The following is a 16475-nucleotide window of genomic DNA, read 5'->3' as shown; positions in this document are numbered from 1 at the left end:
TCTGCTGAAAGGGTCCATACTGGAAAAAGGAGCGTGAGGATGGAGACGCAGCAGCTCGGCTGTGACAACGCGGCTCAGCGGCCAGTTTACGGCCAGTGTTCTGTCATAAAATACTACCTATCGAGACGTACTATCGAGACTTTCTGCGCATGTGCAGTTCCACCGTTTTGGGATTAGGGTTAGGTTTTAGGGGTTCGGGCTAAGGTAAGGGTTTTAGGGGTTTTGGGGGGTTAGGGTAAGAGTTAGGGTTAGGGCTATCGATTAGCACTACGGTAGCATTTTTCGACAAGGCAGCATATATCGACAGAACACCGGCAAGTGGCTCCAGCTGCACCTGTCTGCAGAACGGCAGCTTCGCGGGCAGGTAGCCCGTGATTTATCTGTCTAGAATGTGTCTAATGTACTATCATACACGCAGTTTTGCGCAGGGCTGCATTCGACTGCGAATAAGTGTTAGTGACTCGAAGAACAACTAGCTGTTTCAGTGAATCGAGAACCATTTTTGATTCGTAAGGGTTTAAGTGTAAATGGTGCGAATTAATTAGGGACAGTGAGACGGACGGCATTATTGCTCAGGGTTACCGGGTAGGCATCCGAATTGGCCGATTCGCCCGGCTGCCTGGCGCTTTGCCTCAGTGAGACGTAACCAGCCGGACGCCTCTGCCCTCATGTTTCGGTCCTCGCCGCACGACCGGAAGGTTTTAATATCGTCATTAATCAGCCCTGTCCTCAGCATGCAGATTTATCAGCGGTGTCTCTGAAGCTTTGGCCATGTTGTCGCGTATCCCTCTGGCTCTGTCTCCATCACAAACCCGGAACATCTAGACGGGACACAGGCACACAAACAGAGCTGCGACCAGCCAATACAATGACAAATGGTTTAATTTTCATTCCATTTCACTTCATTGCATTTTACTGAGTGCAGTTTTGTTACGGGTATAAAAATTTGCTTATATAATGCTGATAATTGTAAATTATCTGTCGAAGAAATACATTTAACCACTGTTACTGCAATGAATAATAATAACAATAACTGTGTTCATTTTTTCAAAATTTGGAAACATTTTCAGCCATTTTATTTTGGGTTATTCGTGCTCAGTAAACTCCCCATAAGCAATTTGATGGCCCTTGGGGAGTAGTTTATTACTGTTGTCTGTGGTAGAAAAAAAAACATTCAAACTGCAGCTGATCTGAATGTATATGCATATTCTGTAAGTGCTTTCCCCCCTGCTGAAAACAGGTATACAATGAGTGCTTCCAAACCCAGAGACAGCATTCTGGCAGCGGCAGGCCTGACAGACACGCTAACTAGCTGAAGCTGGGTACACAGAAATTACCCTCCAGGTAGGAAATTTCCTAATGTGTTCTTGAGAGTGTTTTTCAGGAGAGAGCAGCCTGAAATTACCCTCTGCAGAAACGCCTGTTTTCTCCCAAATGACACATAAATCTCTTGATGACCTTTGACACTGGACTGTGAATGAACACACTCAGAAATGCTAGGAGAGGAAAGAGGGTGTGTACAGTGTGAGGCGATATGATCTGCACCGTAAGCGAGAAAGTCACGTGAGTCGTGTGCTTAAAAATGGCAAAGTCGTGCTAACGTTCAGTAGCGAGTGAACCAGGGAATTACTGGGCCTGCAGTCCCTTTGTAGCTAAAGAGCCAAAAGGTCACACACTCATCTTTTCAGGAAATACAGCTGCACGGAATTACGACACAGCTAACAATGCATGTCAGGCCTGGTCAGTCTGAAGGCCTACCCACAATGGAATCCAGCAGTTACACTGCAGTCATTTCCCCAAAACACTCTGCTCATATTAGGCTGTGTCAGACTCCATAGTCCGTGATCTCTACACGGGGCGAGACCTCGTTTGCTCCCTACTAGGTCTGATGTTGGAAGATTTATGCAGAAACAAGATGAATTTTGCTCACAGATAGTCAGCTGGTGAAGGGAATATGTCAATGCCTGTTAGTAATATTCCTTATTCTACAAAAATTTCATGAATTGCAGTGTTCATAATTCAGCATAAATATATGCAAACTGTCAAAATACTAAAAATTCAGGGAAATGACATGCGAATTTAAATGGGACACACTGTAAACGGCTGTGATTGATGTCCACCAATACATGCTAGTTGTTGTAAATGTCATTACTAATATGTAATATGGTGTTTCCTCTTAGTTAGCAAAATCCAGCCTGGCTAGAGGCAGAGAAAGACCCAAGGGCTTTGTTCAGAGACATTTCCATCGTAAAAATACCATTTGAAATAGCTCAGTTCAGCAGCCACACTAGGGAGTTGTTCATTTCTTTGGTAAGCTTGTTTCTGAAATTTTTTTTTTCTGCTGTAGATCTCAGAGGGGAATGGCGGCTTGGCTTTTGCACAGAGGTAAATGCATCTACATGTTGTCAGTAAGCCTGGGCCATTATAGCTTATTAATGAGGTATAAACAGCCTGTCAGGATGGATGACAGATACCGCAGGAAGATCAATGGTTAACTATGTGTTCAATGAGAAATGCAAATACATTTAGTCAAAATTACTATTATTTCTTGACCAATGAGTCTCTCCACCACACCATATACTATTAGAAGATCAAAACGTACGCTGAGCATTGAGATCAGGTTGGAGGGGTGTTTCTTAGTCACAAAAAATCCAGTGGGAGAAAAAAAGATTAGTTTTGATGTAATTTTAACCAGCACTGAAACAGAGGACAAATTAATATACCGACGCGAAGAGAAATGTGTACAAAAGTGTGGATTCAATTCCCGCAGATGAAGGCTAGAAACGTAATATTGGGTGACATGCAATCGATGTCTTTTCTTTGTCAGCCTGAAACCGCAGGGCTTGCGCTATCTGTAATTGCTGTCACCGTTGGCCATGTGAAGAAAAATGAAACAGCTAATTATTTGCAACATGAGGTGATGGAATTTGAGGTAAAATAATCTTAAAATGGTATTTAAATGCGACAAGCAAGCACACATAGGCGTAGGTAGCGCCCCTGTAGGGAGCCCCCTGTTGGGCAGTCCCAGCCGTAATGGACTGTTCCTACTTTGAGACTTTATGCTATCCAGCCATCTTTTATCTTAAGCTACCGGTTGTTTCATTGCTAAGCAAGTCAGCACAGTGTAGCCTATCAGCAGAAGAAAATGGTGCAAAGATGGATAAGATATTTGATAAAATCCCACACGAGTGGTAGACAAGTTGTGAACAGATGTGTAGACAACACAATTAAATGAAGGTATGCAAAAATTTAAGGCTAACCTTAGCAAAAGAGGGAAGTTATACTTATTAAATTTAGGTGATTGATCCGTTGGCTCGATCAGGCAGATCTTACAGCAAATTCGTATATGAGGTAGAGTCCCTGTTTCGCTAAACATGTTACTTTCATGTTACTAAACCTACTAAACATGGGATAAAACTATACATGTGAAGTTTCCCAGCAGCCACAGACACGGTAGGTTGCACATGCAGCTGTCAGGCGCCTGATGCTGTGTGCCGCCGTGTTTCTGCATGACACGGGGCAACACTCACGTGTTTTATTTGGTAACTGAGGAGATGAAGAGGACCTGGGTGAGACACACCGTTCAGCTTCAGTATAACAGGCCGGAGTCTCCCTCGTGCTGTTCGCTGGTCTTCTCGGGGATATGTGGCTCCGTTGAGGGATGCCGGGCTCAGTGACACGCTGGGATCCCGACAACACGGGATGTACCTGCGTTTTCCCCAGTCCTTCGGGAACTCCACCCTCAGGCTTCATGACCGGCAGCTGACAGCAAATCTATTCCTGGTTCCCATCAGTGACTGACAGTCGTAATGGAATCATTCTCCGGTGGATGTCCCAAACGTTATCGTTTGTTCATTTATGCCATTACTCCTTTTTATTACTCACACACTAATTAGGCAGGAAATTGTGCTTTAAATAGGGGGGGGATTGACCCTGCAGCCAAACGAACACCATGAGGAGTGGCTTCATTTTGAGCAGCAAGCTGGGTGCCCTGAGTTCCCCCCCCCACCCCACATATGTAGCTCGTTACGGCCGAGTCGCTGATATTCACCTCGATGGCTGGCCATGCCGCTTGATGCACGTAATGAGGCAGCCACCATCATTTCTCCCCGGCGCTCATGAAGTCACCCCTTCTGAAGCACCCTCTGCACTCTGCAGTAATAACAGTGAACTTTTAGATGGAGCTCTGGGCAGCGATCTGCCTCTCAAGCTACAAACCCAGACAAATTGCTTGTAAAAATTTTAGATCAATACAACTCTGAGCATGACCAGGGCTCTGGTGCGTAGAAGGATTTCTTCTCTGTGCTGTATAGGGGTTGGGGTGAGGGATGCAATGCATTTAGAATGGAATATATAAATTATTAAGTCTTTTCTGTCCATCTATCATTCTGTTAACAGCTTGTCCAGCAGAGAGACTGTCCTAAGTGATACAGGGCAGGGGACATGGTGGATGCAGTGGATGCAGTGGATGCAGTGGACACGATGCCTGTCCACCAAGCCTTTTCCTTGACGTAAATAATCTATAAATTAAATATTTTTTAAAATGTTCATCTGCAGCTTAGTTACGCATCCATCCTTCGTATATTAGCTAATAATTAATTCACTTCAGAAGTCTTATTAGCTACTATTAGTAAAGAAATAACTTACGAAATTATATTTTTTTGCCAAAGACAAGTTTTAAGATGACGTGATATCTATAAACAGTTGGATCAATTTAAGTAATTGACTGTGTATATCGATACCATAAATCGTAACTATTTCCTTCAATATCTATAAGCATGCAAAAAATGTGCTTAAACTGTGGCAGAAAGTTGCTTTTAAAGTACAATTGTGTAAGATATCCTATAGGAGGATAGTGATTGAGCAGGTCAGGAACAAAGAATTAAGGTGGGGTGGACTTTTCTGTCTGCTAGCAGCAACAGTGACAGGCAGGCGGCATGTAGAGACGCAAAACCGGGGGGGGAACAGTCACTGTCTTTCAGGGTGCGGTGACAATGCGACACACCGGGCACTGTTTCTTCATTTTCAGTCTCTGAGCGTGAAACGAAATCGTACGAATGCAAGGGAGGCACCTTTCTGCATGTTAACTGAACGAAAATATCACTGTTTTGCCAATTAAAAAAGCCCCCTAGGGGTCAGGCAGAGCTGGTACCAGAGCGGTGACACATACGGGACTTCCTCCGCGTTCAGGATGGCTTTGCCGTGTTTCTTCTCAGCTGCAGCAGTTCCTGCCACTAGTGTGATGGTTGCAGAAAATAAAGTAAACAGACATAAAGTAATGCATTTTTCAAAATGCTGTCATTTTACAAACTACAGATGCATACCTGACAACAAAGGCATTCTGCTTAACATGCTTGGATGATTCAGCAGGTCCCTGCTTTCAGAAGTGCTGGTACTCTGAACCGTCTCGATGACCTCTGGGGTCATCAGCTGTCTAGAGTCACTCTCCTCCGAGGCTCTGACCCTCATCCTCAGGGTGTTGCAGTGTAACCTGGGCCTCAGGTGACAGATTGCTGTGATTGGTGCTTTATATGAAAGACTGTCTGGCAGAACCCTCAGGCTAGCTAGTCGCACTCAGTCAGGATGACCGTGGCCATGACTCTGATGCCACTTACAGGCCTGACATGGCCCTGATCACTGGGCATTTGCAAATACATGTTTATTTGAAAACATCCTCAAAGCTGCCCCATGGGTTCGATGCTGAGGCTGGGACCGCGCTAAACTAGCCCCGTGTCAGAACACGAGGGGGCAGTGGGGCTGGTTTTGCATGGCAAACAGAACCCAGTAGCATCTCAGGGGGGGGAAAGGAAAGAAGACATGATGCTTTGATGAGGAAAAATGACTTACCCCTTGTTAGCTGTCCATGGTGTTGTCCCATTAGGGTTAGGCTTCAACATAGGGTTAGGGTTAGGCTTCAGGATAGGGTTAGGTTTAGGGTTGGCATCAACATAAGGTTAGGGTTAGGCTTCAGGATAGGGTTAGGTTTATGGTTAGGCTTCAGGATAGGGTTAGGTTTAGGGTTGGCATCAACATAAGGTTAGGTTTAGGGTTAGGCTTCAGGATAGGGTTAGGGTTAGGCTTCAGGATAGGTTTAGGGTTGGCATCAACATAAGGTTAGGTTTAGGGTTAGGCTTCAGGATAGGGTTAGGTTTATGGTTAGGCTTCAGGATAGGGTTAGGGATAGTGTGCTCCGGGGGATACTGCCATATTATCTGTGACTAGCTTAACCCTCTGGGGTCTAGGGGTAGGAAAGACACTTTCACTGACTGGGCCATGATCACACATTTCATCAAATATCATAAACTTAATTCATGGCAAATAAATTATTTCTTATATATTTGTTTTGCCATTACACTCATCTTAATTTTAATATATATTGTAAATATGTCAGATTTTTTGTTAAGTTTGTAATTTGACATCAAAGTATAGACATTGCAAAATGCAGTTTGGAACACTTGCAGAAACATACTCAAAGTACATAGTAAGCAATGCTGGCAGTTTGTTTTGATCCCAGATATCTGGTCACCAAAGTCTTGGCTACATGAAGATGACTAAATGGTGTACTTGCAACATTCATTTGGATAAATAAATAAGAAAAACTGAACTCATGTCACTATTTCTGGCTCCTTTCATTGAATATGTAGCAACTTTCATGTGTATGAAAGAACCATTGTCACCTGGCCACATCCCTACCCCCCTTTTATGGCGCTGATGGGGACGTATCTGGATCGCGTTTCACCGTTACGCTGTTAATCAAATTACCATGCGAATGCGATCTGAATACGTGCTAATGCGGCTATTTAGAATGTGAATAGTGATCTTCGGGTGAGAGCAGTACTACACGCCCCCGATGCAGGTAAAACAAAGTAAGATGGCATGTTTTACTTTTTTGCCGATTTAACCTAATTAAAAAAACTTTAATACTTCCGACAATGGACATTTGAAAAGAAGACAGATTACGGATTTAGCCAGCATTTTTTTCATGATTCTACATTAAGATTTCAGCAAGATATAAACTGAAATAGATGCAAAAAGTATGCGATGTCGCCAACGACATACTCGACCCCAGAGGGTTAATTACCTTTCTGGCTATATTGAACTAGGACTGGTGTAGTACTGGTTTTTTTTTTAAATATCCATCCCACACCACAAAGTGGTGTATGTTATCTGGGAACCCTACTGCTGTAGCTAGTTTACTGAGGCAAGCCAAGTTTATTTATATACCATGATTCAGACATATGGCAATTCAAAGTGCTTTACAAAGGCGAATGATACATTTAAATATATTTAAATGAATGTAAATAAATACATAAAGGCATGTGTCCACCCTTAAGACTTTTGCACATGCTGGCATTTTTTTGTGTTCACTATTAAGTTATTCTGGGACATGCTAGACTACTTGGGCTCCATGTTTGCTGGTCCTGCTTGAATTTTGAATCCCAGATATGCTCCATTACTGCAGGTCTGCAAGTGTCCATGGCCAAGACCTTGGCCCATACTGGCATTTTTAGCCTAGCTGCTGGTTATTCTGGGGGGAACTGGACCACGTTGGCTGCAGTTTACCTGCCATGTTAACCCTCTGAAACAAAGCTATACTCCAACGCTGGCTTCCATCCCCTAAACATTCCCATGCTGTCAGATCCTGCATTATGTGAGAGCCAAGGAAATATATCCCACAGCTTTGTCAGCACCATCAGGTACGCACTGTGAAACCCCCTCCCCCAAGGTGTGAGGCGTTATTCTCTGTAGCTGGAGATGGGGGGGGCTGAGCCATGGCTGGGTCTGCACTGTCAGGTACGCACTGCGAGACCCCCTACCCCAAGGTGTGAGGCGTTATTCTCTGTAGCTGGAGATGGGGGGGTCTGAGCCATGGCTGGGTCTGCACTGTCAGGTACGCACTGCGAGACCCCCTACCCCAAGGTGTGAGGCGTTATTCTCTGTAGCTTGAGATGGGGGGGAGGGGGCTGAGCCATGGCTGGGTCTGCACTGTCAGGTACGCACTGCGAGACTCCCTACCCCAAGGTGTGAGGCGTTATTCTCTGTAGCTGGAGATGGGGGGGGGGCTGAACCATGGCTCGGTCCCCTGTGCGCTGTCCTCCCTGACCTGGACAATCTGCCAGCAATTATCCGTTATATCGGGTATGTACTTTGGGTCCACAATAGGCTACAGCTTTGGAGGTGGAGCTATGCACATTTTTGCCTTTTTAGTCCACTAATTGTACCAGTCCCTGAGTGGCTTAGGTTAGGTTAGGGTTGGGTTAGGTTAGGTTTCTCCTCCAAAAAATAGGGTGAGGCTAGAGTTTGAGCTTGCATTTGAAAGTTAGGGTTACGGGTTCGACTTGATGTTTAACTGGACGTCCATTTTCCAAGGTGACAGTGTATGTGGGGGGGGGGGACATCAGTAAAGTCATATTGGCATAAAGTAATAGAGGTGTCACACACAGGAGGATCCCAGTAAACACCCTGACGCCATTTCATAGCTTAAGGAATACGCTGCAGATTGGCTGTCAGTTTGGAAATGAAAACGAAGCAGTTGGTCACACTGCTGCTGGTTTTAAGGTTTTAAGATGTTAGCTTACAGATGGAAGATCTCAGAGACGAAGGACACCCAGGGTCTTTCAACTTACAATGTCCTTAATACTGCCCTGCGTATTAATAATTATGTTTTTAAATATAATGAGGACTTTATTTTCATTAAAGTTTGTGTGCCTAAATAGCAATGTACTGGGTTAATGAGAAGCTTAATTACTAATCTACGTATTTGACGTATCTTTATTGTGTGTACATCTAGCACGCGCCAGGAGCGTTGCGTGACTATCAGTAACAGAATATCTACATTTATTAATAAAGACGAGGGACAACTGTAAAGGTGTGCATTCCTCTCTTTGCTGCAAGCTGCTTCTAGCCCCTGCTCTGCAGCTCTCCGGTCATCCATATTTACAGCGCCCTCCGTCTCCTGGTCCTCCTTCACTGTTATACTATTTAACGTATAATCATATGGTATTAACATGCATAATGATGATAATAATGTTAATACTGGTAGAAATAACAATAATGGCAGCCATTTAAATAATAAAAATAATGCCAAAAAATAACTTTAAAATAAAGTATTAAAATTAATATTCACATATACGTATCTTAGTTTATGACATTCACCCCTGTGCTGTTACATACACTATCTGAAATGACAATGAACGCTGTCTTATATCTTCCAACCATAATGAAGACAGACTAGTTCCATCATAATAATGTAACAGACTGAGGTAGTTTATTCAGATTATACTTATACAATATTTTAAAATCAAGCCTTCCTTCATACTGCCAGTGGCCCTTTTCCAGTGCCACCAAGATACTGCCAGTGGCCCTTTTCCAGTGCCACCAAGAAGCGAGCTGTTCCCGAGCCGTACCAGGAACTGGCGGTTTTACCTTGTAAGTCATACCCGAGCCGTACCAGGAACTGGCGGTTTTCCCTTGTAAGTCATACCCGAGCCGTACCAGGAACTGGCGGTTTTCCCTTGTAAGTCATACCCGAGCCGTACCAGGAACTGGCGGTTTTCCCTTGTAAGTCATACCCGAGCCGTACCAGGAACTGGCGGTTTTCCCTTGTAAGTCATACCCGAGCCGTACCAGGAACTGGCGGTTTTCCCTATATTGTATATACCCATGGTTTGGAATGTACCCAGTAAAGTACAGGGTAGTTGCAGAAACTCGCACCCGGATCAGTGCCGTATATTCAGTCTTATTTGAATATTATGTATCTGGATTGCAGCAGGAAAAGTGAGAATGCGGCGCAAACATAGAGGAGCACCTTGCCACCCCTGTACCTGCAAGGCAGCATTGCAGGATTACATGCATGTTTGCACGCTGACATAAATCTTTCCAGGTGATTATGCTCCCCCCCCCCCCCCCACCCCCACCCCATGTCATCACTGCATGGATTTCTGAGCATGAAATCAACATAAATCACATGTTTAGTCGGTTCCATTCGTTATAACTGCACCTAGCTGAAGAGGAGAACTTTCCGGAGCCCACAGCATCTCCCAGCAGCCTCAGCGTAGCATTAGATGCTGGACCTTCACGATTCATGATGCCGCAGAGCCGCAAACAGCGGTATGATCCGGGGCAGTGTATCGTGGTTCTTTCCCCCGATTAAGGCTGTTTACGCTTTATTGTGCCAGTGATTCAGGCGTATGGCAACTCAAAGTCCACAAGGAACTGTATAAATCAGCACCCACTGCACAGCCTGTAACAATAGGGGTAGCTTCATTACAGCTTCCTAATTTCACACTGGATTCAAGGTGCCCAGTTACACATCTTATCTGGTTAATACCCATTTCCCAGTAACCTGTAGTGTCCAATACAGTGTGACATACATCACAGGTCACAGCACTAAATCCCTTCCGGGAAGATTTGGCTCAGGCAATTGAAATACAGCAAAAAGTTTTTCCAGCATAATTACTATATGCTGCTCATTTCCACTTGCCTTCTTGTCGCCATGGCAACCCAAATGTGTTTAATTCACATGGATCTAAGGCTAAAGGAAAAATATTGTTCCATTGTCAGTATTTAACTAGCTTACTGTGGTCTCAGACTGCATCCCATCATACACAGAGCCCTGTGAGAGCATACGCCTAAATAAAGGACCTGAAAGTGAACTGAGAGCGACTCACATCTGCCCGAATTTCACGTGCAGCTCACACGGTAAAATGGAGGTCAGAGTGCTGCTCACCAGCCGGCTTATTCCCTTTGCCTTCCTCTCTAGTTTTAGGTCTTTTATAGAAATGGGGGTTCAGTATCTTGAAGCACCGATAACATTGAATACTTGGCTTGTCATTGAACATGCTTTCCTAGAAAGGCTTTGGAAAAGACAAACACAAAGTAGGAATGATGTCCAAACAACTGGTTATGTGTTGCACAGACATCAAGACAAAAATTCACAGGCATGTTGCAACCTGATGAAATCACAGAGGTCTTGCTCGGATGAGGAATCGCTCTGAGATCCTCTAATCTAGTGAAATGGTATAAGGAATATGGCACAAGGCTGGCGGCGTTCACACATCCTGCCCGTATGTCCATTAGGCCGCCTGGACAAAGCAACACAGACAGGTGTTTTGATGGCAGCATTAAAGCCGGTGTCAGCTGACCAACAGGGAGAAGCCAGGATGAGAAGCAGCCGGCGCTCCTGATTACTCAGGTAGCAGGACGTCCACATACATCAGGAGGCTCAGATGGGGGGAACTAAGGACTTGCGATCATAAACGGACTCCACGCCCTCACTGCTCACATCATAGCCAGGGTGCTACTGCTCTGGGCCTTAGTGGCACCTTCCCTCCGGGGGTCTGCAATCGGCTGCTGGTCATCAGGCTGCCCTGCCTCCTTGCCTGTCACCTGCAGTGTCCCCAGGCTGTCCTGTCCACGCCTGTCACCCTCTGTCCCCAAGCTGTCCTGTCCACGCCTGTCACCCTCTGTCCCCAGGCTGTTCTGTCCACAATTGTCACCCGCATTGTCCCCAAGCTGTCCTGTCCACGCCTGTCACCCTCAGTGTCCCCAGGCTGTTCTGTCCACGGCTGTTACCCACATTGTCCCCAAGCTGTCCTGTCCACGCCTGTCACCCTCAGTGTCCCCAAGCTGTCCTGTCCATGCCTGTCACCCACATTGTCCCCAAGCTGTCCTGTCCACGCCTGTCACCCCCAGTGTCTCCGCTGTCCTGTCCACGCCTGTCACCCTCAGTGTCCCCAGACTGTTCTGTCCACGGCTGTTACCCACAGTGTCCCCAAGCTGCCCTGTCCACGGCTGTTACCCACAGTGTCCCCAAGCTGCCCTGTCCACACCTGTCACCCACATTGTCCCCAAGCTATCCTGTCCCCGCCTGTCACCTTCAGTGTTCCCAGGCTGTTCTGTCCACGTCTGTCACCTGCAGTGTCCCCAGGCTGCCCTGTCCACATGGTGACTTCCATTCAGTGCCTGCCACACACCAACTCTTTGATCAATAGCTGCAGTCACAGACTCCCCCCTTACTAACTAGTTTTTAGGTCAGGTATTTTTAGAACAAGCTGTTTGTGATCCTTGGAAAACAGGATCACTTCTGAAAATAAGATTAAGCAAGTAGGACAAACCAATGAGCCTTCTTTGGATTTGCAAAATAACTACTACTGAATGTATGGAGATGTTTTATCAACAACGAAGTCTATGCAGCCACGTAGTGATGCTTTGACAGCCATACGGTGCCTGTGTGTTATGACTTTGGATCATTAAACCCACCTGGACAATAAATCAGGCACAGCAGGACAGCATTAGCTTACATCCACTCCAGGCTATACTTAGACATGTCTGTTGATAATACAGACAGCTCACTAAACTATGAGATTTTGCAGTTGAATAACCGCACTGATCAATTTAGTTAATTGATTGCTTAATTAATTTTAACTCTACAGAATCCTAATCCTAATAGTTAACATTTTCCTCTTGTTTGTGAAGAAAAGTGCCATTAAATGGAGGCGTGTGCTGTGGGAATTTCGAGAGGAACCGCGAAGTGCTCAACTCAGTGTGGAGGAGCCGCGGTCAGTCGCCCCTAGCAACTGCCGAATTGTCAGAAAGGAGGGGCCTGAAGGATGCGGACATGCCAGAGGGTCGGCCGGCGTTCAGGTTCACCTGATGCACCCAAGACATCAATGTGACGAGGAAACAATAAATGCAGGTCAGGATTCAAAGCCAAACCATAACTGGTTACGGCGATGAATGAAAGTCAGCGTAAAGTTTTAAAGATGAAGCTCAAAGAATCAGAGTAATAATAGTATCACAGGATAGTACTTATTTTGTTAACAACTCTGTATACGTCCATGTGATTGTGATACATGGTACATATTTGACATGCAGTCAGCAATATATATGCATCACAGGTTTTAATTTGTAAGATTTCATTATTATTCGCTGTATAAAAACGCAATGGGCAAAAACCCGTTGGCTTGGCCTATCTACAATTAAGGTAAGTGACACTGAAGGATCTTTGCGTCTCCAGCAAGGTCTGCTGCCTGATTCGTGGGTGCAATCCAATCACCAATGGTGTAACAATATTCTGTCTCTTTGATAAAGCATAATTATAGTAATTATGAGGGAGACAATCCATTGTGAGGCCCACTGCCAGTCTGCATCTTAATAAGCAACCTTTGCTTTATGGTGCCCACCTACCCGATGATGTTAGGGACTGACTGTCCCTTCTGTCAAATGCTTTAATGATCTGTAATGTTTCTTTTTAACCCTAATCCTGCCCTGAGTTGGTCACATGGTTTTCTAATTGACGTAATTATGGATTTTCAGCCATCATGAATTTGCTTGTGTAATGAACTACATGTTTGAAGGGAGACATACTGGACAGCTTGTGAAAGTGCGTAACACCGCTGGCGGGAACTGAGGTGTAAACAGGCTGTTTCAGGGCTCATCCCCGCTGTCACGTACTGCCCCCTGGGGGGGGTCACGCGCTCTGACACCCTGTGACGCTCCCTCATCAATCATGCACTTAACAAGCGAAAATCACACGTGCATAATCACCACGACTGTGATAATAACACGAGTCGGGGGGTCATAAATGCTTTAAAAGCAAGGATTTTATGAACGGTACAAGAATCATGCACCCTGAGAGTGGAAGGAGCAAAGCAACACTGCATTTTGGAGGGAGCTGGATGTTACAGTGCCCCCCCCCCCGGATAAGCGTACGCTAAATAGCTTGAATGCAATGTCATTCATTGTCATAAAAATCCGATCCCCCCATAAAGGGTTAGTGATGCTCCTGACTACATACTTTAAGAACCCAGTAAGAATGAGAATGCCAGTTTTACGGAGAGGCCTGGTCACGGTCCAGACTGGGAACCATTTGGAATCTGCGGAAATAAAACCACAGGCATTCCGAGAGCTTCAAGGAGAGCCAAAAAGGCGGCAAAGCGTTAAAATCCATAAATCCTAATGCTTATTTGTATTTTTTATTTACTTTGTTAAAATGTATTTTACTGTAAATACATCCCCTATCGTGTAATTGTCCTTCATAGCTTATCGTGGTTTGTGCTTCTATGCATTATAGCCTAACAGATAAAGCCCCCCCCCCCCCCCCCCCCAGCAACATTACATCACTGGCACTGTCACTGAGAAGCATGACAAGTAAATTCAAAGATACAAAAAAATACAGAAAAATTTCTATTAACGTTTATATAATGCATGCAGTCGACATACTGTGAGTATGGTTACGTTCAATGTTAGTATCCATCCGAATCCTGTAGTCTATGAAAAGAGACGTCTGTCTAACTGTGTACAAACACGACACCATTTCTCTAAATTAGCCAATCATAAGAATGGCCAGGATTCTTTCACAGAACTAACACTAAATGCAAACATCTCTCATTGATGGAGCTAAATATATCTGCATGTGATAATCAATCTCGCCTTGACTTCCGTGCTCATTCCAGCCTGCAGATTGATAATACGCATCAGGATATCGTCTCTTCCACTCTCCTCCCACTATCTTTGTGTGGCCTCCAGATAAATCGATTGTTGCTTTCTTTTCGACTCGAGATCTTTCATCCCGACTTATTTTTCCTAACACACACATTCACAGAGGCACTTCATATAGCGGGGCAAATGATTCATGGTTAAGGTAACATTAAAGCGATTAAGTGATTAATTGCTTGATAGAAATTCAAGCAAGGCCTTAATGAGAACGGCAACGAGCAGACTAACGCTGCATTGTACGCTGAACATGGTAAAGTGCCCCTGTATGACTGTAGAAGTATGCTGCTACGGTGACATTATTGTCTTTTGGTTTACATTTGAAATTTGCGGTGAAACGTATATGAATATTGCCGAAAATCCCATACAGTGCAGTTCTGTCATGACCCACTGGTCGACTGGTAAAGCTGCCTGATAATTCAGTTGATGTTGTCTCTTTATGTTATAGTTAGTAACAGCCTTCTAGCCGGGACAGTTGACGTGGGATTGTTATTGTGAAGTATTGAGGACAGCAGAATCAGTTGTTTTCTACACTCACTGTATCCATCCATTCATCATAACTGTTAACTTATAGGCGCACACACATCATCACACACTATTCCCAGTTGAGAGACACCAATGAGTCTGCGTGTGCACCCCTCACCCCCCACCCCACCACACCCCACCCAAAACGTTGTGCCCTATTGATTTACTGCGCAGAGAGAAAATGAACTGCAGACGTGATGGTGGAAAATGTGGCAGATCAGCAGTCAGACTCAGACATGGACCATATTGGGTAGATTTTATTTTTTATAAGCGGAGAAACAACCAGCGAGCTCATTTCAGCCTAAATCCTTCATAATAAAGGGCTTTAGATAGCGAGACAGCCTCAGTGTCAGCCTGATTACAGTCTCTGCCGCTCGTATGGAGAATTTCTTCGGATTACCGACTTTGCTAAGTTCAATTTCTATTTATCGTTAGGGCATTACAAGCATTCTGTTTAGAGGGTCACATGACCGCTTTGTCGGTTGCTGTCGAGGTAATGCAGGCTGAAAAGAGACGCTGGAGCGCTGGGCTGAGCAGAGGCGCTGATTTCTGGAAGGCGATGGATATCAGAGCCGCTGTTGTATGTTAATGGGAAGAAGGTAATGAGAGGGAGAGTGATGGTCAGCGTGGGGGCTGACGGCCGGATATCTGTGTGTAGTGAACTCTCTCTGGGTGTTGTCTGCCAAACACAGTGACACTACAGGTAGGTATGACACTCGAGTGTCACTCACATGTGTGACTTTCACCTCAAAACAGAAATATGGGAACGTTTGTCTGGAATTGGCATCTCTTATCACAGCTGTGCCCAATGCCCCTGTTTAATTCTGACCGACTCCTTCACGGTCTTGGATGCTGAAGGTGATCACTCTTTACTTAAGGCTGCCGGTAGCATAACCTGCGCTTCTGAGCTCCGCAGTACCTGCTATCACCACTTGAGGGCGTGGGGGAGCACCAGGGAGGCTCCTCACCTGCAGCCGTGTTTTCTACTCCCCCGTTTATGCAGAGCAGCTTATTCAGGGGTGGGAACAGCCACATGCATCACACCTAGAGAAAAACTACGGCACTTGGGGAAATGCGATCAATGTTTTCCTGGAATTAATTGTGGGAGGTGTTACCCCCATTAAACCCTCGGAAGGTCTGCCTTAAAGGGGCAGTTCACCCAAAACTGAATAAAAGTGTATGTTTTAGTGGGCCTTAGTTCTATCTCTCCATCTAGGCTGTTCTGCTGGCTGTCTGGTTTTGGAGATATCGGCTGAAATGTCGGGCTTCTCTCAATTATAATGGGACTGAATGACATTCTTTCTGTGGTGATTAAAGCGCCAGAAAAATACATTTGAAAAGTCAACAGCAATGTCTCCTACCAAAAATCATGACCCTGGTACTGAATATAATCTACAGACTTTGTACTAAGCAGTTTAATGTAGGAACTATTTTCTTCTACTGAGCTCCACACT

General features: G+C 45.0%; 1 long non-coding RNA gene across 1 annotated transcript; it reads left to right on the top strand.

The window, feature by feature from the left end:
- Nucleotides 1–212: 212 nt before the first annotated feature.
- On the top strand, nt 213–4509 carry LOC111859583 (uncharacterized). The gene is made up of 4 exons (XR_002841854.2): nt 213–364; nt 1241–1344; nt 2348–2385; nt 4399–4509. It is a non-coding gene; the product is annotated as an uncharacterized lncRNA (long non-coding RNA).
- Nucleotides 4510–16475: the final 11966 nt, after the last annotated feature.

The sequence above is a fragment of the Paramormyrops kingsleyae genome, chromosome 10 (assembly GCF_048594095.1).
Source record: "Paramormyrops kingsleyae isolate MSU_618 chromosome 10, PKINGS_0.4, whole genome shotgun sequence".
In the NCBI taxonomy this organism is placed as follows: domain Eukaryota; kingdom Metazoa; phylum Chordata; class Actinopteri; order Osteoglossiformes; family Mormyridae; genus Paramormyrops; species Paramormyrops kingsleyae.
The sequence above is the reverse complement of the archived record's forward strand: the minus strand, read 5'-3'. Positions and strand labels throughout refer to the sequence as shown.